Raw genomic sequence first — 23,205 nt, 5'->3', positions numbered from 1 at the left:
CGTTCAAAAGTCAGTTTACAAAATTTCCAGAGTTCAAACAACCATTAGCCACTCTAAGGGCAAAACAGACATTTATGGTTCTCCTGTTCTTGTCTCCCTCTCAACCTTGGCGGCTGAGCAGCTGATCATGTACATTCTGCTCTCAGAGCTCTTTGAATCAGGGCTGATCAATCTTGCCTTTGCCTTTACCTGCACTACGAAGCACCCGTGAGCCAAGGCCCAGCAAGAAAACATAACATTACGCAACAAAAAATGATAACAATTGAATAACCTCCTTTAAGCATGACCATACACTTAACATACCACATTAATCACATAGCACGTAGATACAACTAAAGATTCAGCCAATCAAGACTCAGCTATTCATCATGACAAATCCACCAATCAATAATAACAATCAAATCACATGATAATTAGGGTCGACACCTTAGGTTGCATCCTTTGTTTACCCCACTGACTCCGGCCCGCTTAAACCGAGCTCAATGCATAATAAGCTGTCCTCAGCTACCAGTGGCCGAGCCGTGCCCTGTGCGCTAATGTAAACTCCGACACTCTTAGGTCGTTTTTCTACTATTTACATGGCATAATACCATCCTCTATAAAGCATACAAAACAGGGAACCCTTAGTCCCATTATAAATCCACAACCGGGTGTAGTTTTCTTACCTTTAGTTTCCAAGTGTATTGGTTACGCGAGATGCCTCTTGAGCATGATCCATTTCCCGGGCCCCTAGCTTATACCTAGTCACAGCCAAGATAAGGGATACCATTAATAATTGTAAGAGGGCTTCTAAATAAGGTTCTAGTCTCCGGAACATCGAATTCCACCAAACACGGTGATAGATTCAATCCCGAGCACCCTAGGTTAAATTCCCATACTTAAAATCCAAAAACCCCTAATTTCCTTAAGGACCACGGCTCAAGCCTCCCATGCCGCGGCATGGCCCCTAAACAGAGCCCATCCAAGCCCAGAACCAGACACGGGTCGCGGCCCTACATAGACCATGCCACGGCTCGCCCTCCATCTCCAACACCCATCAGCTTCAGAGGGCCGCAACTCACCAAGAACTATGTCGCGGCCCGACCCCTTCGAACCCGGAAAAAACTCCATTTTTTAAATCTCAAAACCATCCCAATTATATACCACAACTATCACAAACATTCATGCATGATTTCAGAAACTTAAGCCAACAGAAACCTAATCTAAAATCTCATCAAAACACCACTTTGATTTCTGAAACCCACACACTCGAGAACTCTAAATACAGTCAAGAAAACACTAGAATTCAAACATTAAATCATAAATTCGAGCTTACCTTCACTGTAGAACCATTCCTCGAAGCAAATTATGAGCTAATTCCCAAGTTTGCTGCCTTAATTTAACCTTGAAGTTAAGAACCTAAGAACTCTTAGAATTCAACCCCAAAACTTCATAATCAACTGATCAAAAACTGTAATTCAGTGCTTACCTTAGTTTCTAGTTAGATTCCATATCTTCCACTGTGTTAATCCTCCAAATCCTCAGCTCAAATCACTGAATTTCTAGCCAAATCTCCTTCGTTTTCAGTGATTTTCCTTGAGAGGGAAGAAGAGAGAAAAAGAGAGAGGGAAGGGTCAGTTCTTGATGTTTCCATTGTTTTCTAAGTTTTATCCATCTATCCTTAAGCAATTAAGTCAATCCCCAGGCTCGGGGTGCCAGAAACATCCTCGAGGGTAAAACGGAAAAATTCCCCAGTATTCTCACCTAAGCTTCCTAACCTCAAATATATCTCCAATTATCTATTTCCATAACCTGATAACCTAAATAACCATCCAATACCTGAAATACCCATTGACTTTCCCAAAGTCAAGTATTAAGCCCATTGTGATTTCCCTGCTAACTAGCTCCCTAGGATCGCCTCAAATCGCATGCTGCAGATTTATGCACATAATAATGTGGTTCTCACAAATATAACATATAATCACATTTTCATTCATATAACCATACAAGCATGATTATTATATCATCATGCATTAAATTAATAAACTTACACATAAACCAATTATGCCCTCCCAGCACACTAATAAAGACCCTTAAGCCTTATTAGTGATTTTGGGTTGTTACAGTTAAGGTTTCTAACTGACTCCGAAGAGTTCTTTGCGTTACAAAGGAAGCTAACGCGAAATCAAGTTACACAATAATTATTACATTAGTTCCAAACTTTTTTTTCGAGTCAGATACAAACTAACACTAAATGGCTCAAGATTTCACATTAGTTAGTAACTGACTCTAAAAGTTTTACGAGTCAATTGGGAACTGACGCTAAAAAGAAAGATTAAAACAAATTCTAAAACACAAATTCCCACAATATTGATATACAAAACTATCACAATTTTGATACACAAACAAATTTTCAAAGACCAAATTAAATACATAGATACACAAATTTTCATATTAGCAACATCAAAAACTCAAATAATAATAATATTAAAAAGATATATTAAAAAATTAAAGCACCAAAATCTTTGCCACAAAAAAAAACCATCAAAATCTCAAACAAATAAACTCAAAATTACAAATATGAAAATCAAAACAAAACTCAAACATAGACAAAAAAGTCCATGGTCACCCATCACCAAGCAAACCCAATTTCTAAGCATGTCATCCCTGAGCATGTTATCCTCATTGACAAGCTTCCACCCCTAGCCTGTTGACCACAATAAACCCAGATATTTATTTTTATGGGTATTATTTTGAGATTCAAAAGTGATAAAAAAATAAAATTAAAGAATGAGAAGGACGATGTTACATTAATGCCTCGTCTGAAGTCGTGCTATGTCTGACCTTGCCTCCATCTAAAGTCATGCTTCCTCCATGGTGGCAATTTGTGTCATCGTGTCATGTTCGTGTTTGTGTATAGTGGGTTAGCATATCTAAATGGTCAACCCTAACTCAACCCGTTGTGTTCGCGTGTCGACGCATCGTGTTCATGTGTCGACTAGATTTATTGTAACGCCCTGGATAACCAAGATCATTACACTGTGTGTTTAAAATAGTGCAGGACTTGCTAATCAAGTCTTTCAAACGAAAAATGTAATCCTATAGTCATAAATAGGTTAAGTTTAAAATATTTTGGTCACAAATAGACAATTTTCATTAAAATAATTGTTTGGTACATGGGATCCCAAAAACAGGGTTTAGATGACATGCTTACAAAAGCTCCAAAAGTTATAAATGGACAAGGCCACTCTAATGGTAAAATATACATTTTAGGTCTCCGTCCCTGTACAAACCCTCGACTGTGGCGGTCGAGCAGCTGACAATGTACACCTCGCCCCCAGAGCTCTCTAACTCATGGTTGAACCACCAAACCCTTGCCTTTACCCGCACCACGTAGCACCCGTGAGCCGAGGCCCAGCAAGAAAACTATATAACATAACATAGACAATTCAGACAGTCAAATGAATCATAAGATATCAACCAAACATTAATAAGCCACAACCTTCACATAATCAGCGATAGTCATTGACAAATCAATAATCTCTTAACCAAGTATTTAACATACCATAACCATCAGATTCACACAGTAAACATATCATTCAACAATTAGGGTCGACGCCCTTAGGCTGCACCCTCTGTTTAAGTCATTGTCTTCAGCTCACTTAGGCCGAGCCCAGTGTTCAACCCACTAACTCTGGCTCGCTTAGGCCAAGATCAGTGATTATATAATTAACCTCAGCTACTAGTGGCCGAGCCGCGTCCTATGCGCAAATATAGATTCCATCACTCTTAGGCTATTTATCACATGCCCCCATGGCATAATACCATTATATGACATCACATACAAGTATAGGGAACTCTTAGTCCCAACACAACCACATAACTGAGTGCAGTTTTCTTACCTTTAATTTCAAGTGCTTTAGTTACCACGAACGATCCTCAAGCATGATCTCGCTCCGAGCCTTAGCGTAAACCTAGCCACAACCGTAAAATAGAACCATCATTAAATCTTAATTCCATAACCTAACTTTAGGACCAATCCCAAGCCCTCAGGAAGCCCAATTTCGCCAAACGGGGTGGTGGAATCGATCCCTGAGCCCCCAAGAGAAAACCCTAAGAAAGATACCCAAAACCCACTTCTGGAGGCAGGGAAGCACTACAGCGCCACAAGAAGGGTGCTACAGGCAGAGAAACAATCCCCCAGAACACGAGGTATAGGGTTGTAGCGCTCCACTGCTAGCGCTACAACCAGCACAAGCCCACTTTCTGGGTTTTTCCTCCAAACTTTCTCGAGCCAAAGCTCCCCCAAACCACTCCAAACCTCATCCAACATCAAAATCAAACCTACCACTCACTATAACTCAACCAAATCAACCCATCAACATCAAAATCTATTTAAAAACATCATCAATCACAAAAAACTAAACTTGAGCTCAAAAGCTCAAGAACATCATCAGAAAACCAGAAACTCAGAACTTAAAAGTTAGAATTTGTTACCTTAGCTGAGGGAATTCGAATTTAGGTTGCTTTAAATCCCTTTCCAGACTTTAGTTCCTCAGATCCTCAAGCTCAAGTCTTTAAATTCCTTCCAAAAATCCAAACTCAGAGATTTACCATAACAAACCCAGAAAACTCAGACAAAACCTTTAACCCTTACCTTAATTGATAGCTAACTCCAAATAAGCTCCTTAGCCACTCCAAGGATCAAAGTCCCAAGATCAAGCCTAGACCTCCCTGAGTTCACAGCTCCAAAATCCACCAGAAAGAGAGAGAGAGAGGAAAAAGAAATCGTATGGGAGGGTAATGGTGAATTGCATGCTCTGTTTTTCTTTCCTTTTCCTTTCCTTTTGTTTCTAACCCTTCTTCAATATTCCACCAGAGTCTAAATGAGCTGAAAGTCTCTTATACCCTTTAAAACACCAAAAGGCCTTTTTTTCCCTCCCAAATATAACCAAGTCTTTAACCACTCCAAGGGCATTTTGGTCATTTGCTCCCAATTCCCGCTATTTCCTCCTCAAGTGTTCCTAATTTTTACCACTCAATTCTCGTCATCTAATTAATCACCAATTATTTTCCCTAATGTTTATTATTCCCCGATATAATTTCTAAATTTCCATAAATACCCCCAGGCTCCCACCGAGTCGGGTATAAGTTCCCACCGTGACTATTTCGCCAATCCGCTCACTAGGACCGTCTCGAGCCACAAGCTACAAATATATCCACATAATAATGTGGTCTCAAAAATTTATCCCATATAATTACATTTATGCCCTCAATGAGCCAAGATTACAAACATGCCCTTATAAACAAAATAGGGCCCACATGCATATTTAATACTCATAAACATGCATCTAATCATATACATTTACTCATATAATCATGCATGCCACAAAATCATGCATTTAATCATTTATTCACATAAATACCAATTATGCCCTCTTGGCATACTAATCAAGACCCTTAAGCCTTATAAGCAATTTTGGGTCGTTACATTTATCATACACTACATGTTGATTGACATGATTAGTATCACATATTTGATTTATTTTATTTTTTTAATTATATCAATTTATTTGACTCATTTGAATAATATACTATATAAAAATATATAAAATTTTAAATAACAAAAATGATGAATTAAATAATTTATCACAAAATATCAATACAATGAATAAAATTCTTAATATTAATTAATTATTTAAGTTTGAATAAGTATGATATATTATTTTAAGAAGTTTTCTTTCTACTTAAGATTTATTTTAATGAAAAATAAATAATATTTTAACTATAAATTAATAATTTTAAAGATATATTGAATTTAAGCGGGTCAATTCATGTCAATTTCGTATCACACAAGTTGACCCTAATCAAACCAAAAACAATTGTGTCATGTATATTAAACCAAATTTCGACCCGCACCTATTTTTTTGACACTAACCTGCAATAATTCATGTCTTGTTGCTGTGTCATGACCCAAATTTCCACCCGTAGCCCAAAGTCGTGCACTGCTAGTTCTTTCGTTGAGTAAGATTCAGTGAGGATAGAAGAGAGATTGAGGGTGAGAACGTGAGGCAGGGAGACAATGCGAAATAAGGGTGAGGGGTGGCAGCTTCACTTAAAATAGAGAGAGGAAAAGAGAGAGAGTTATGTGATATGATGTATTAGGGTTTTAATAATGGGCGGGCTGGGATTTATTTTTAATTTTTCTTAATAGTGCCAATAGCATTAGTTGCAAAGTGATGTTATTAGCTTAAGTCAATTGTGTTAGTGTTAGCACTGACTCTATTGACTAGAACCATGTCAGTGGATAACTAACACAACTGCCAAGATATTGTCAACATCATTAGTCAACAGCATTGACTGGCGTGAAATCCTAATTTTGTAGTAATGATTATGTAGAACATCCATTATCTCGTCCTCGTGACATTAGTGGACCACTTTATTCATTGGTATTATTTCATTCTCTCCATGCCAATATCAACTGATATATCTTCGTAGAAAACCATTCTTTAAAATATGACAATCTAGGATGCCAATTGTCTACAATTTGATATTGACACATTTGTCACAAAGACACTTCACTAGTCTCATTGTATCCACAAAATGACTAGCTTTGTCAACAAATGCGAACACTCCAACTTCATACTCATCAAAAAAATCATTGGGCTTGTTAGTTCAAGTCTTGTTGATTGATATTTTATGTGTGTAGCACTGCACAACATCATAAAAAAAAACTTATTTATCTAACTAAGACAAAATTTGTGTATGTGTGTTCTAATTCATATTTTAACTCTATTTTTATAAGGGTAAATAACCTATTAAATTCAGATTTACTGTATACACATAGTGTGATCTACATTCATAACATTATTTTATTTTCATAAAAATTTCGGCAATACCTCCTCATACTTTTCATAAGTTAGCACACTTAAAAGAACAAATGAATCGCGTATCCAAAAACTATAAAACAAAACAAAAACTATGCATATATATAAAGCTATGCAATTATATATATCTACATAAAAACTATAAAATTTAGGCATATATGTATAAAATAAATTAAGTATAGTTATACATAAGAATGTGTGTATGCATAAACATCATTAAAAAAATAAGTTTTAGAGTCTATTTATATACAAGTATTTGAAACATTTTGCGGTGCAGTTGTGGTTTGTATTTTTGCCAAACTACGCGATGTGGTTTGCAGTTTTGAATTTTATAAATGTGGTGAAAACCGCACCACACCGCATTTTTTTTATATATATTTTTTTTCAAATTTTCTACATTTAAACTTAAATGCTATATATATATTTATAACAATTCTTCTATAGGGGCTTCACTTTAAGCTCTACTGGTGGGGCTCTCAGTGTTTCTCGACCCGTGAACAGTTTTCGGCGCGATTTTTTTTTATGACCGTGTATATTGTAGCTATTTAGAGCATCCTGCAAATTTTCAGAAAATTCTGAATAGTTTATAGTACCAAAAACTATGTTCAAACATGTTGCTTTCCACGCGCATAAGAAAAATTAGTCACGAGTGCAACAACATATTTGAATTTAGTTTTTGGTACGGTAAACTATTCGGAATTTTCTGAAAATTTGTAGGATGTTTTAAATAGCTACAATATACACGGTCATAAAAAAATCGCGTCGAAAACTGTTCACGGGTCAAGAACACTGAGAACCCCACCGGTAGGGCTTAAAGTGAAGCCTCTATAGAAGAATTACCATATATATTTATATAGTATAATATTCATAATATCTAGAAAAATTATTATATTTCATAGGACGCTAACACATATTCTACTTCAACATAAATATATTTCTCCTTAATCAAAATCTTTACTTCTATATCTCATTTTTTATTTGTTATTAGTTTGTTGTATATTTTATTGTTTTGCTAAAAATTTATTAATTTGTTGTATATTTATTGTTTTGTTAAATATTTTTAGTTATGAGTTTTATTATGCAATTTGAGATCTATGTGGTGTGGTTTGCAATTTGAAAAATTGCTCAAATCTCATACGTGGTGCAATCCCATAAATTAGCAAAAAGCTGCCCTGTCCGTATCGTGAAAGCAATGACAGAAAACAGAAATTAAAAATGAGAGAGCTTATTTTTTTTTTTGAAATAAATGAGAGAGCTTATTAAGAGATAAACTTCAACAAATTTCTTGCGACCAGTAGTGAAAAGTAAAGGGTTAACAGAAAGTAGAGAGAATAAGGCTATTTTTGTAATTTCGTTACATTAAAATTTATTATTTGGTCATTTTCTTAAAAAAAATTAAACGAAGTCATTTATTTAACGGGTATTATATTCACACCCCAAAACCCCTTTTTCTTAAAAAATAAAATTAATTACATTTTTTTATTTGTAAAATGACTAAAAATATACATTTTTAAATCTTAATTCCCTTTCTAAAATTTAAATCTAATATACTTACAGATTTAAAAAATAAAAAACAAAATTGAGCATCTTTAAACCCTATAAATTATTCATGAGCAACAAGTTGTAATTTCATCAATGAAGATTCATCCAATGCAAAGATGTTAAAATGTTTAAAAAACTTGGGGTGTCTTGTTCTATTTAGTAAATAGAGATCAGATAGGTGTCTTTATAAAAAAAATTGATAAATAAAATAAGATAATGTTAGCAGTGAATTGTAGTTATAAATTTTAAGGATGCAAACTTTATTTATTTAAGCAGTAATTTTGGAGCGATAATATATTGGATGGGGTTGGTGCAGCATGAGGAGGAGGAGGAAAGGCCCAACTTAGGTAAGGTTGTTGAAAGTGGGCTAGTAGCAATTAATTTAAGGGAAATTTACAATTATATACATAAAATTTATAGTATTTGCAAAAATACCATCAACCAAATTATTTACACAAATACAGGTGTCACATAAGCATAACATACCAAATTTTGAAAAAATTGGGAAATCATGCTTCCTGAAATTTTTTGTTTTTTATGGATTTTAAAAAGTTACATTTTGTTTGCTTACAATACCGATAAGATACAAATTGGTCATTTTTTTTATTAAAAGCTTTATTTTTAGATCATATTGTTTCAGTTGCTTTTGGTTACCTCCAAAACTTATTTGTAGACATCTTAATGTACTAATTAGTTATTTTTATGTTATATTATGATATCTTATTATTTAAGATACAGTTTGGTAACCTTCAAGCTTATTTAAGAAACTAATGAGTTGTCATATAATGTAATAAGTTACCATATAGTTTATTAAAACAAATTAATGTAGTATACTACACGGTAACTTTCAATAGACTTTTTTAGTTACTTATGTAATTTACATGTCTTATTATTAATATATGTTTACATTACCTTCAAGTCTATCTTAAAAACTAATTAGTTTTCATATAGTATAAAAAATTACTTCTATAATTCCAAGTTATCACAAATAGTTTATTAGAAAATGATATTATTTAGTATACTGCATAATTACTTTTAAAAGCTACATTTTCATTATTTTTTTATAAATCATTTAAGATACCAATTTGTTAAAATTTTGAGTATGCCACAACTTTAAAGTAACCAACAAACATAGTAAGTTACCAAAAAGAGTCTTCTATTTAAAAGTTACTAAACAATATCCTAAATAATCTATTTTAAAAAATTACTTGAAATATTTTTAAATAACTATAAAGTTATTTAGGATACCATATGGTATATTTTAAATGTAAAATAAGAATACAAATTTTAGTATATTAAGTTTTGTTTAAGTTTAAATTTAGTTACTTTTTAGTCAATATAATAATAAAAAAAAAGAAACTAAATGGTTGATTTTTATTCTGGTCATCTTCTCCGGCGACGGTAGAAACATATGCTTCCCAAATATCAAAATCACCACCTTGAAGAGTAGGTCGCGATGGTACCACTTATGAGCTCAACCGACTAGTAGCATGTCTAGTTAAAAAGAATAGAGAGAAATAAATAAATAAAATCATTTAGATAGTCTCAATTAATTGATTTAATTATCAATTAGAATTATCAAAGTTGACTAGGTCAATTTTGGATAGTTTCACAGAGTTGTAATTTTGAGTAGAAAAGATAAATTATGGCAGATTTATTAATTAAGATAAATTGGTATCTAAATTAATAAATAAGTTTAAATCAAAGTTCAAATTATAAATAATTAATTTGACAAAGTATTTAAATAATTATTTAATTAATTAAATCAATAGAAAATAATACAGGCCTTGTTTTTAAGTCCAATGGGCTTATAATCAAATGAGAAATTTCACGGGTCTAAAGCCCATGATAATTTCGACCTAGGGCTTCAAATTGGCTATTATTTTATTGATTTTTTAATTAAATTAAATGACCTAATTGAGTCTATAAAATGAGTGCTTAGAGAGAAGTCAAAACATAAGTTTAATCACTGGTTTTATGATAGTTTTAGATTCTCTCTAAATCAAGTCATTTTCTAAGCGTCTTTGATTATTTTCTCTTATTCTTTCTATATCTATCTCGTGTGTTGAGAATTGCCCACACTAGTCTAGGTGATTCTAAGGATACATTGGAAGATTGTGAAGAAAATAGAAGATCGGTTCAGTTTCTTGATAATACTCTGCGACAGAAAGGATACAAGAGTTAGAGAAACTGAAGGAATGACTATTTCATTCCGCTGCGTATACTGTAAGTATTCTTGTCTTTGTTTCTCTTTGAATTCAATTCTAGAAACATGTTCTAGGTTATCTCATATTAATTTGTTTAATATTAGATCTACATGAAAATAAATAAATATCCTGTACAAGTTTTCCCAACAGGGTGACAGTTACTCACATTAAATATGAAAAGAAATATCAAATTTGAAGGAAAAAGAGGAAGAACACTTCATTAAAAAGGGAAGAATAAGTAACTATGATTTTAGTAACATAGGTAACCAGTGACCATAAAGAACCCAGAAATATACACACACATCAGAACATGAAGGTAACCAGTTACCCCCAGAAATATACACACAAAGAACGTGAAGGTAACCAGTTACCCCCAAAAATATATACACAAAGAATGGGAAGGTAATAACCAGTTTCCACAAATCTGAAGATAGAAAAAAAAAATCAGATTCACCACCTTTCCCATCTCTCCCATCTTCTTCATATATATATTTTTTCAAGATTTGAATGTTCTCATCAGGGTAACTGGTTACTCGTTCATGTTTTCATATTTTTATTATTTTTCTTTCCAAATTTTGGTGTTCCTATAAGTGTTATAGTAAAAATAAAATACTGAAAAAATTGATTTGATTTTTTTTTACATATAATGGAAAAAACTATAAAAAAAATTACAATACTTAGTTAAATATTGTTTCAAAGTATTAATTAAATATATCAACTGATAATTATATACAAATAGATTTTAATCCTGAAGTTACTATGAACTCCTGTTTATGTTATATGAGTTCTTTGATTTACTCATTAGGGTCTGTCAGAATGATCCTGCTAGAAACTTTTGTTTTGAGAACTCATTAATGTAAATGGCTGGGGACATAGTATACAAATATGGAATCTATCCATTCTCGTAAGAGATTGAATAATGGTTCTTTTAAGGGTTGACTTTTGGGACTGAAAGGATGTTAAGCTCAAATTCATAATTTAGTTATGAATTAACCTTCACTAGTAAAGTCAATGGTACTTAAGGAAACAATATATAATTAAAAGGGTAAAACGGTAATTTTATTCCTGGTTAATTATGAACCATTATTAGAGGGTTAATTTGTATGTAATGATTATATCAATGGACGCTTTATTATTATTATAAAGTACTCAGTAAATGAAATGTTTATAATTACAAGAGTGTAGTCTCATATTTATAGTGGAGTAATCATAATATTAATAAATTAAGATTATTTAATTAAAGAGTTTAATTAATAATCTCAAATTTATTGGAGCTTTGAATTATAGGTCCATAGGTCCTCACAGCAGCTCTATCAACACTATTCAAGGAAAAAGTTGATATAAATGGTAAATGGTGAAAATACATATTTAAGAAGAAATTTGTTTTTCGGGCAAAATATGCAATTATGTTATAATAGTGATTAATTAATTAATTACAAATTAGTTGTAATGAATAAAATTAATTAATAATTAATTATTATGTAATTTTCAAAATTATATAAATAATTAAATTTTTATAATTTTTGAAATTATAATAAAATTAATATTTAATTTTTGAAATTAGTATTAATTAAAATAAGTTTTAATTAATTGGTAGAATTAATTAAATATCTATATTTGAGTGGGAGATAATAATCTGATAAGTTCAAATTGGATTTGAATTAAAAAGATTGATATTTATTCAAATAATTAATTATATTTTATAATTAGTTAAAAAGATAATAAATTCAAATTTGAATTAATTATCAGGTTGCTGGATTTTATCTGATAAGGTAATTTGAATAAATAGTTGTAGAAAAAACAAATATCCCTAATTTATAGGGAGCTACACGACACACATAGTCCTTGGACTGTGTGTGGCTTAAGCTATATAAAAATCAGGGATAGATTTTTCACTTATATTTAATTAATTAATTAATTAAAAATTCAAAAGTTAGTTTTTTTGATATTTTCATTAATAAGATAATTAATTTATTAAAACATTGTTATCCAAAAAACAAGCATGGATGACATGGCAGACATTTAATACACGTGGCTGACATCTGGTAGAATTCTGTTGCTTATATTTTAATACACGCAAGTGCACGTATCATACAAGTAGTACTCACACAGGTGAGGTCGAACCCAAGGGAATTGTAGCTAAGTACTAACAAAATTGGATCTATATTTCAATTTGGCAACAATAAAATTTGATGTTTAAATAAAAATGCAGCAAACTAAACAAGCAAAATCAACAAATAAGAAATTAAGGGTTTAACAATGGATGTGAAGATAGGGATATGATTTCAATTGCTTCGATTACCCAATTGTTAACGCTAGTTGACTATTCTTCTTCTTTCACTGAAATGACAGATTATAAAATTACCTAAACTCTTTTCAGATCATTTAGGTTCTAAATTGTATTGTCAACTATTGCATTTCTGAGATAGCACAACAATCAATTCGCTTTAAGTAATAATCTATAAGTCACATAAGCTATGCGAATACTTTCGTTTCGCATCAAAACCTATGTTCATTCACTTAGAGCATTCCTAATATTCACTTTTCAGATTTCACATTAGGATCATAAATCATGCTCGAGGTGATCAATCTCAAACATACATTAAGCATAAAGATGAACAAATTTCATAGACAAGCAAGAAGAAATAATCAAATAGCATTAACCATGGGATGATTTCAGTCAATATCCATCAAATCCCTAATAAGAGTTTAGTTCATCATCTCAAAATTCAAATCCAGAATCAAACTAAACAATAACATAGGAAAAATCAAAGAAAAAGAGGATGAAACTAGATGGGGAGTTGTCGGCGATCGCCCACGCTTGCTCCAAAACCCGTCTTTTCTTGTCTTTCTCCCTTTTTTTCTGTCTCCTCGTCAAAAATCGCGATCCCCTTTTCAGAATGAAGACCTCATTCTATATCCTCCCCATAATGACGAAATTTCCCTTAAAATTCTGAAGTGTATGGCCGATAGCGCCGCGGCCCTACTAGGCAAAGGCAAAATCTCGAGTCTCTGGAAAGGGGCTCGCCGCGGCTCTAATACGCACGAGCGCCGCGGCGCCAATTCCTGCGCCGCGGCCCTAATTGAAATTTCAGCACAATCCACTCCAAATGCTTGATTTCTACACAATCCACTCCAAATGCCCAAAACATAAGCTTAACCTGAAATCAAGCAAAAACAAGCATAATTCCGCTCCAAAAAACACAAGAACCATTAAAAAGACACTGATAAAGACACTTGAAAAGATAGGCTAAAATTAGCCTAACAAACTCCCCCAAACTTTATTCTTACTCGTCCTCGAGTAAGGGAACGACAAATTAAACTAAAACAAATAAACATGACAAGTTAAGCCTCCAGTCTTGTTTAAACCACGCCGTCATCACTCACAAAACTTCAACTGTTGATCAACCAGAATTTCAATTCAAAAACTCTAACAATTAATCTGAGTGCCTCAATTGGAAATTAGATTATACCTTGCAAATAAAGATGAATAACTAGATAACACCATACATGCCTCACTCATTCCAACGATCCACTAGCCAAAATTCAATATGCTTGCACACTTACCTTTCTCCACTAATGTCAACAACACATGTTATGGAATCAAAAGGACTTCAAAGGTTCATAACGTTTTGGCTTAGGTGAAGGTGGATAAGAAAGACATTTAGGCTTCATTATACCATAAGCACATCAAAAACCAATCAAACAACCCACTTTGCACTCAGTTACCAACCCCTTTTTCACCCACTTTTTATTGATTGAGGACTCATACTCAATGCTCCAACATCACTTTATTTAATTATTCATCATTTTTTTTTATTAATCAAAATTTAGTGATGTTGGAAGCACTTTTACATTTCACACTTGTCTCAATCAGAAGATTACATCGTTCATCCACTTACATCAATTACCCAATTACAATTCGTTCCCCCAAACTTATTTCTAAGCTTATGGCATAATTCACAGGGTAGGGACAAATAATAATTGGTACATTTTTCGCTTAATGAGTGGTTATACAATCAATCAAACAAGTTAAGGCACAAATAGGTGGACTAGGGATAATAATGATAAGGGTAAGCTTGAAAGGCCCAAACGTTCCAAAAGATTGCCTAAATCATATTCCAAAACATATGTCATCAAGGATTTCGTCTCAAAAGGCAAGCAGTGCAAGTTCTATCATTTTCATCAATTCATACCTCAAACCCAAGTAACACATGTATAGCATAATCCACTTATTCACATTTGCAACATATACTAAAATTTCCAAAAGGCATCAAAATTAATCCAAAGAGTGATCAAATCAAGCACACGGTTAGACACAGTTTCCGTTTGACAAGCGACAACAACAACATTTATACATATCATTGGCTTAACTTTTGACACACACACAAAGAAAAACAACAAAATTAAACAACAAAATTTTAACTAAGCTAAATTAAAACAGAAAAGCAAGTAAAACAGAAAAGCAAGCCCCTCCCTTAAACTTTTTATTCCACATTGTCCCCAATGTGAGCATGACAATCAAAAAGAGAGAAACTTACCTGATAACCCCTCAAAATGGGTTGGGTGGTGGTGGTTGATCATAAGGAGTGAAACGCGGTGGTAGTGCAAAGTAATTTTCATCTTCTTCATCCAAAGACCACCGAGATACCAAACTATTCAGCTACTGAATATGGTTTGCATCGTAAGCACTCCGCTGCCCCAAATAAGTCTGCATATGCATGTTTTGCTGAATAAGGTAATTCAACTGAGCATGAGTGTGCTGCATAGCAGGATCCATGGGGCCACCCAAAAGTTCGGGCTCATCCTCACCATCATCGGTCCTTTGTCGGCGGCGACCTCTTCTTCTTTGAACTTGTGGGGCATCATAGGGATGCGGTGGAATGAGGCGATTCACCATGGCCAAACCGACTGGCTTTTGCGGAGGCACCTTCATATCAGTCAAGTATTGAGGTGCACCATATGCCACGCAAAGTTCAGTAATGAAAGTGCCATGCCCTAACCCGCCAGTAGTGGTGCCCTGAATTATATGATTTATACTTTCCCTGACATACCTCCCAATGTTTATGTTGTACCCCTTTAAAATAGCATATGTCACCTTGAGCCGGTCAACAGGGATGTCAGACAAATGATTGTTGGGAATCAGACGGGCACTCACAAAATAGCACCAAGCACGAGCCACTTGGTTAAGTTCACAGCGATACATACAGTTTGGCTCACCATCCTTCAAATGAATTCTTGCGCCAGGAAAACCCAATGTTTCAGCAAGGTCAACATAGTCTATATTATCGGCCCCTAGTACCCGCAGCTCTTCTTCTTCTATGGGAAAGTCAGGTACATCATACAATTGATTAAAAGCTGCAACAGTGACTGGTATCTTCTTGCCCCGCACCATGACAACATTATTTTCTTTTTCTGGCCAATTAGCAAGGAACTCGTATGTCATCGTGTGGTTTGCCTTGCCATTGCAGTCAACAAATTGGTCCCACTGCCGCCGAGCAATCTCAGCTCGAATAGGCTCATACAATGGCTGGTTTTCTAGGGGCTCTGGACTAAATTCCATGCCTCTTTCTTCAAGAATAGGTTTCCCTGACAACACCACAAACCGCTCTTGAGCCTCTTTGCTCACAAATCTTGAGGTGTCATAATCCGCCCTTGTTGAGACACGAGGAGGGCGGGACGATGACGCACCTGAAGCATTCACAGTACTCTTCTTTGGCCCCATTAAGTGAAACAACTCACAAAATACCAACTTGTAAATCACTAGAAATTTTGGCAGCACCTCCCCTTGTTTTTGTCACTTCCCAAAAATCATAAAATTCTTCACAAACCACAATTTTTCACTCCAATTTTTTAGAATACCAAAAATAACCAAAATGCACCACTTAATCCATAATAAACCCAATAAACACTAGATTTCCCAATAGCCAAAGGATTCTCAATAAATTGAAAAGATGAGAAGCAAGATCACTTACATTATTGAGGAATCCATGGATAATCCTCCATTGTTATCCAAAGCTTGAAGAAATGAGCAATATTGAGGAAGAGGATGGGATTTTCGGATTAGGGTTGAAATGATTGGGTAAAAGGGGATTTTTGAAGAAAATAGGTCAAAAGGGACAAAGAAAATGATGGAGGAAGTGATTTTTATGGGAAGGGATGAAGAAATTATGAGAGATGAGTGAATTATTGGTGGTTATGGAGGTTTTATGGTGATTTGGGCGGAGGAGAGGCGGAGAGGATGAAGAGAGGCGGCTGGTGCAATTTTGTTGGGTCTAAAAAATTTGGGGCAAAATCACGTTTTTAAAAGGTGGCCCGTGTTTGTGCCGCGGCGCAACCCACTAGCGCCGCGGCGCTAGTGCAATTTTATTTCCCCAGGAGCCGTGGCGCAGGAATGTGGGGCCGCGACGCTAGCGCGACTCCGAATTTTCTAGCTCTGTCCAACACCTCGCCACGGCGCTAATACCCTTAGGCGCCGCGGCGCAGGAAAAGAGGGCCGCGGCGCTAGCTCGAATCCAAATTTTCCATGCTCTCTGACCAGCGCCTCGCCACGGCGCTAATACCCTTAGGCGCCGCGGCTCTACAACATGCGCCGCGGCCCTAATTAAAATACAGCAAAAATTTTCAATTTTTCACGCTTTTCACGGTTTTTTTCTTTACATAGAATACAATAAAACTACGAAATAAAAACACTTAAAAATACTAATTGTTCCAAACCAAAGATTAAAAAGCAAAATAATAAAAAAAAAACAATTTGGGATGCCTCCCAATGGTGCTGTCGTTAACGTCATATAGCCGGACGCTGGTTTCCTCCTTACTGAGGCGCCAAGAGAATGGCGGACTTGGCTTGATCAAACTGACCACCCAAGTAGAGCTTTAATCGCTGACCATTTACTTTAAACTTGCCAGTCTTTTCACTTGTTACTTCAACGGAACCATAAGGAAACACTTGTAATATCGTGAAAGGACCAGACCATCTCGATTTCAACTTGCCCGGAAAAAGTTTCAATCTTGAATTAAAGAGTAATACCTGTTGTCCCGGTTGGAATTCTTTCCTGACAAGGTTCTGGTCATGCCACTTCTTAGTCCTCTCCTTGTAAATCTTGGCGTTCTCATAGGCTTCGTTTCTAAACTCTTCCAACTCGTTCAATTGCAAAAGCCTCTTCTCACCAGCTGCTACCAAGTCCATGTTCAAAGTCTTCATGGCCCAAAATGCTCTATGCTCAAGTTCCACTGGAAGATGACACGCTTTCCCAAAGACCATCCTATATGGTGACATACCAATAGGTGTTTTGAAAGCTGTTCTGTATGCCCACAAAGCATCATCGAGCTTCTTTGACCAGTCTTTCCTTGAGCTCTGTACCGTCTTCTCCAATATTAACTTAATTTCCCGGTTGGAAATCTCAGCTTGTCCATTACTCTGCGGGTGATAGGGTAATGCTTTTCTATGTCTAACTCCATATTTCGCAAGTAATGCCTCAAATTGCTTGTTACAGAAATGACTCCCCTCATCACTAATAATAGCTCTAGGAGTACCAAACCGGGTGAAAATGTACTTTTGGATAAAAGTAAGAACTGTTTTACCGTCATTAGCGTGAGTTGCAGCCGCTTCCACCCACTTAGAAACGTAGTCCACAGCTAGCAAAATAAACAGATTGTTGTATGATGACGGAAAAGGGCCCATGAAGTCTATACCCCACACATCAAACAGTTCCACTTCTACAATACCAGTCAAAGGCATCTCGTTCCTTCTTGAAATATTACCAGTCCTCTGACAACGATCACATGCCTTGACAAACTCATGAGCATCCTTAAAGAGAGTTGGCCAGAAAAACCCACTTTGTAGAACCTTTGCAGCGGTCCTTGTCCCACCAAAGTGACCTCCACACTGCAGACCATGACAATGATTCAGGACAGAGTACATCTCCTCTTCAGGCACACATCTTCTAATTATCTGATCGGCACAGTGCTTATAAAGGATTGGCTCTTCCCAATAATAGTGCTTTACCTCAGAAAAGAATTTCTTCAATTGTTGTCTTGTCATGTCAGGAGGTGTGATGCTTGCAGCTAGGAAGTTGACATAATCAGCAAACCATGGAACCAACAAACTTTCTTTCAAAGCAAATAACTGCTCATCAGGGAACTCATCATTTATCTGGACTTCTTTCATATTCTGACCCTCTTCTGACTCCAATCTTGACAAATGATCTGCTACTAGGTTCTCGGTACCCTTCTTGTCTCTGATTTCTAATTCAAACTCCTGGAGGAGAAGGACCCATCGGATTAGTCTTGGCTTGGCATCCTTCTTGGTCATAAGGTATTTGATTGCCGAATGGTCTGTGTACACAATAACCTTATTCCCGATTAAGTATGGCCTAAACTTATCACAAGCGAAGACTATGGACAACATCTCCTTTTCAGTAGTAGCATAATTCAATTGAGCATCATTCAAGGTCCTACTAGCATAGTAGATGGTGCGAAAAACCTTGTCAACTCGTTGACCCAACACAGCCCCGACAGCATAGTCACTTGCATCACACATCAACTCAAACGGTAGCTCCCAATTCGGTGCAATGACTATAGGTGCCGAAATCAATTTTTCCTTAAGAGTTTGAAAAGCCTCCATACACTCCTTTCCAAACTCAAAGGGCACTCCATTAACAAGCAAATTAGACAATGGCTTGGATATCTTCGAGAAATCCTTTATGAACCGTCTGTAAAAACCGGCATGACCCAAAAAACTACGAACCCCTTTTATCGAAACTGGAGGGGGAAAATTCTCAATAGTAGACACCTTGGCTCTGTCTACCTCAATGCCTTCCTGTGAGATCTTGTGTCCCAAAACAATCCCCTCTCTAACCATGAAGTGGCACTTCTCCCAATTAAGCACCAAATTGGATTCTTCACATCGAATCAATACCAGATCCAAGTTCCTCAAACAATGATCAAACGATGAGCCAAACACTGAGAAATCGTCCATGAAAATTTCTATACAGTTCTCAACCAAGTAAGAAAAAATGGCCATCATACACCGTTGGAAAGTTGCTGGTGCGTTACATAGCCCAAATGGCATGCGTCAGAAAGCGAATGTGCCATAAGGACATGTAAATGTCGTTTTCTCTTGGTCCTCTGGTGCAATGACTATTTGATGATACCCAGAGTAACCATCCAAAAAGCAATAATACTCCTTTCCTGTCAGTCTGTCTAACATCTGATCAATAAAGGGAAGGGGAAAATGGTCTTTCCTTGTTGCCATGTTGAGCTTGCGGTAGTCAATGCATATTCTCCAACCAGTAACAGTTCTTGTTGGAATTAACTCGTTCTTCTCATTCTTCACTACCGTCATCCCTCCCTTTTTAGGTACCACCTGAACCGGACTCACCCACTCACTGTCAGAAATTGGGTAAGCTACCCCTGCATCTAACCACTTCAACACTTCTTTTCTCACAATTTCTTTCATTGGTGGATTAAGTCTTCTTTGGGCGTCTATGGTTGGTTTGACTCCATCCTCCATTAAGATTCGGTGCATAACAGTAGAGGGGCTGATCCCCTTGATGTCTGCCAAAGTCCACCCAATGGCCTTCATGTGCTCTCTCAGAATTCTCAACAATTTTTCAGTCTCCACATCAGATAGTGAAGCTGAAACTATAACTGGGAGTGTCTTATTTTCACCCAAAAACTCATACCTCAGGTGGTCAGGAAGTACCTTCAGTTCTAACTCTGGGGGTTTCTCAACTGAGGGCAATGATCTTTTTGGTACTGCCCCAAGCTCTTCAAAGTATTTCCTTTTCAATGGCCCATAAGAATTAAGCCATTTTGCGTACTCCATAGCTTCCTTTCCATCTTGATCACTAACTTCATCTTCAACCAAACTCAACTCAAGAGGATCATTTATCAGTTTTCTCTCTTCCACTAAATTACCCATTACATCCACTGAAAAGCAATTGTCACTAGCTTCTGGATAGGTCATGGCCTTGAGCACAACTTCTTCCCCTTGCACTCTCAACTTCAACTCACCCTTCTGAACATCTATAAGTGCTTGGCCTGTTGCCAAGAAGGGTCTCCCAAGGATAATGGGGACATTGCTATCCTCTTCCATGTCAAGAACTATGAAATCGGCAGGAAAAATAAACTTGTCCACTTTGACCAGGACATCTTCAATTACCCCTCTTGGATGTGCCAACGAACGATCAGCTAGTTGCAAAGTTACAGTTGTGGGCTTTGCTTCACCAAGTTGCAATCTCTTGAAAACTGACAATGGCATCAGGTTGATACTGGCCCCCAAATCACAAAGAGCATTTATTCCCTCAATTCTCCCAATAGTGCACGGTATTGTGAAACTCCCAGGATCTCTCAGTTTAGGAGGGAGCTTCTTTTGCAGTATAGCACTACACTCTTCTGTCAATGCCATAGTTTCAAAATCCTCCATCTTCCTCTTCTTGGACAAGATGTCCTTCATGAACTTGACATAACTCGGCATTTGCTCTAAGGCCTCCGCAAATGGAATGTTGATGTGCAGTTTCTTGAAAACTTCCAGGAATTTAGTAAACTGCTTGTCCATGTTGTTCTTACGGAGCCTTTGGGGGTAGGGGATCTTTATGTGATGCTTAATACTGATTGGTGGGGTAGCTCCTTTTACTGGTATGCCCTCAGTAGCCTTTTTCTCACTGTGCTTCTTTTCCTCTTGTGTCGGTGCCTGTTGATCCTGACCCACTTCTTCAACTGGCTGTTTCTCACTTGGTCCCTCATAATTCTTCCCACTTCTCAACGTGATTGCCTTGCAATTCTCTTTCGGATTGACTTCAGTGGTGCTAGGCAAGTTACCTTGGGCACGATTAGCCATGAGAGTAGCCAATTGTCCCATTTGGGTCTCCAAATTTCTAATAGAAGACCGAGTTTCAGCCATGAATTGGTTTAACACATCTGACTGAGCATTAGAGTTTCCACCAGAATTTTGTTGCTGCTGATGATGAGTGGTCGGTTGGGGTTGTTGCTGCTGTCTAAATCTTGGCTGAAAGAACCCCTGTGGCTGTTGTTGGAATGACTGCTGTTGGCTTGAAGATTGGCCTTGCTGATCATTCTTCCAAGAGAAGTTGGGATGATTCCTCCACCCTTGATTAAAGGAATTGGAGTAAGGGTTGTTGTTGCTCTGTCGAGGAAAATTCCCAATAGCCTGAGCCTGCTCCATAGGCATGTTGTTTACATCAGCATACTGACACTGTTCATAGGCATGAGGGCCCCCACATATTTCACACAAAGTCTGGGCCTGTTGCACTGGAGCTGTCATCACATTGCCTTGCAATTGCTTAGTCAAGGCTTCAACTTGAGCGGTCAATTTCGAAATTGCATCCACTTCATACATACCGGCCACTTTCCTTGAAGAACTTCTTTCACTTGGCCACTGCTGATTATTCATGGCCATTTCTTCCAGCAAGTCATATGCCTCATTGGCGCTTTTTCTCATAAACGCACCACCAGCTGCTGCATCAATGAGTGTGCGAGTAGTACCACACAACCCATTATAAAAATTATGGACTAGCATCCATTTCTCTATTCCGTGATGCGGGCACTTTCTTATCAATTCTTTGAATCTCTCCCGAGCTTCATAAAGAGACTCATTATCCAACTGAGAAAAATTATTGATCTCTCCTCTCAACTTAGCTGCTTTAGCTGGAGGGAAAAACTTGGAGAGGAACTTCAGTGCTAGATCATTCCATGTATTGATTGAGTTAGGTGGCAAGGATACCAACCAACTCTTAGCTCGCTCCCTCAGAGAAAATGGGAACAATCTAAGTCTGATAGCATCATCACTAACTCCATTCATCTTAAATGTCTGACAGAGCTCCATGAAGTTAGAGAGATGCATGTTTGGGTCTTCAGTGGGTAGTCCCCCAAACTGGACTGTGGATTGAACCATCTGAAGTATGGCTGGCTTTATTTCAAAATTGTTTGCATCTACCGTGGGTGGTCTTATACAAGACTGGACCCCTGTCATTGTTGGCAAAACATAGTCCCTCAGGCTACGGTCGGGTGGATTCTGACCATTAGTTGGGTCTTCTATGGCACCCCCATTATTACCGTAGTTGGCCATAACTTCCTCTTGCTCAATCCTATGTGCAACTCTTTCCAACCTTTTATTTTTTCTGTTTTGCCGACAAGTCTTCTCTATCTCAGGATCAACAGGCACTCTTGCAGCTGGTCCTTGACGTCGCATAAACCAATGGTACCTGAGATGAGATAAGAAGAATTTGACACAAACAAGTTAGCAAAAAGTGAAAAGAAAACCAAATTAGAATTTAATCCAACTAACGTAATATTAACTAAACAATTCCCCGGCAACGGCGCCAAAAACTTGCTGCTTATATTTTAATACACGCAAGTGCACGTATCATACAAGTAGTACTCACACAGGTGAGGTCGAACCCAAGGGAATTGTAGCTAAGTACTAACAAAATTGGATCTATATTTCTATTTGGTAACAATAAAATTTGATGTTTAAATAAAAATGCAGCAAACTAAACAAGCAAAATCAACAAATAAGAAATTAAGGGTTTAACAATGGATGTGAAGATAGGGATATGATTTCAATT

General features: G+C 36.3%; 1 non-coding gene across 1 annotated transcript; it reads left to right on the top strand.

Moving 5' to 3' along the window:
* Positions 1 to 22,167: 22,167 nt before the first annotated feature.
* On the top strand, positions 22,168 to 22,274 carry LOC133798959 (small nucleolar RNA R71). Its single transcript, XR_009876174.1, has one exon. It is a non-coding gene; the product is annotated as a small nucleolar RNA R71 (small nucleolar RNA).
* Positions 22,275 to 23,205: the final 931 nt, after the last annotated feature.

This window comes from Humulus lupulus, chromosome 8 (genome assembly GCF_963169125.1).
Source record: "Humulus lupulus chromosome 8, drHumLupu1.1, whole genome shotgun sequence".
NCBI lineage: Eukaryota > Viridiplantae > Streptophyta > Magnoliopsida > Rosales > Cannabaceae > Humulus > Humulus lupulus.
Note: the sequence above shows the minus strand (reverse complement) of the source record. Positions and strands in the feature narration are given on the sequence as shown.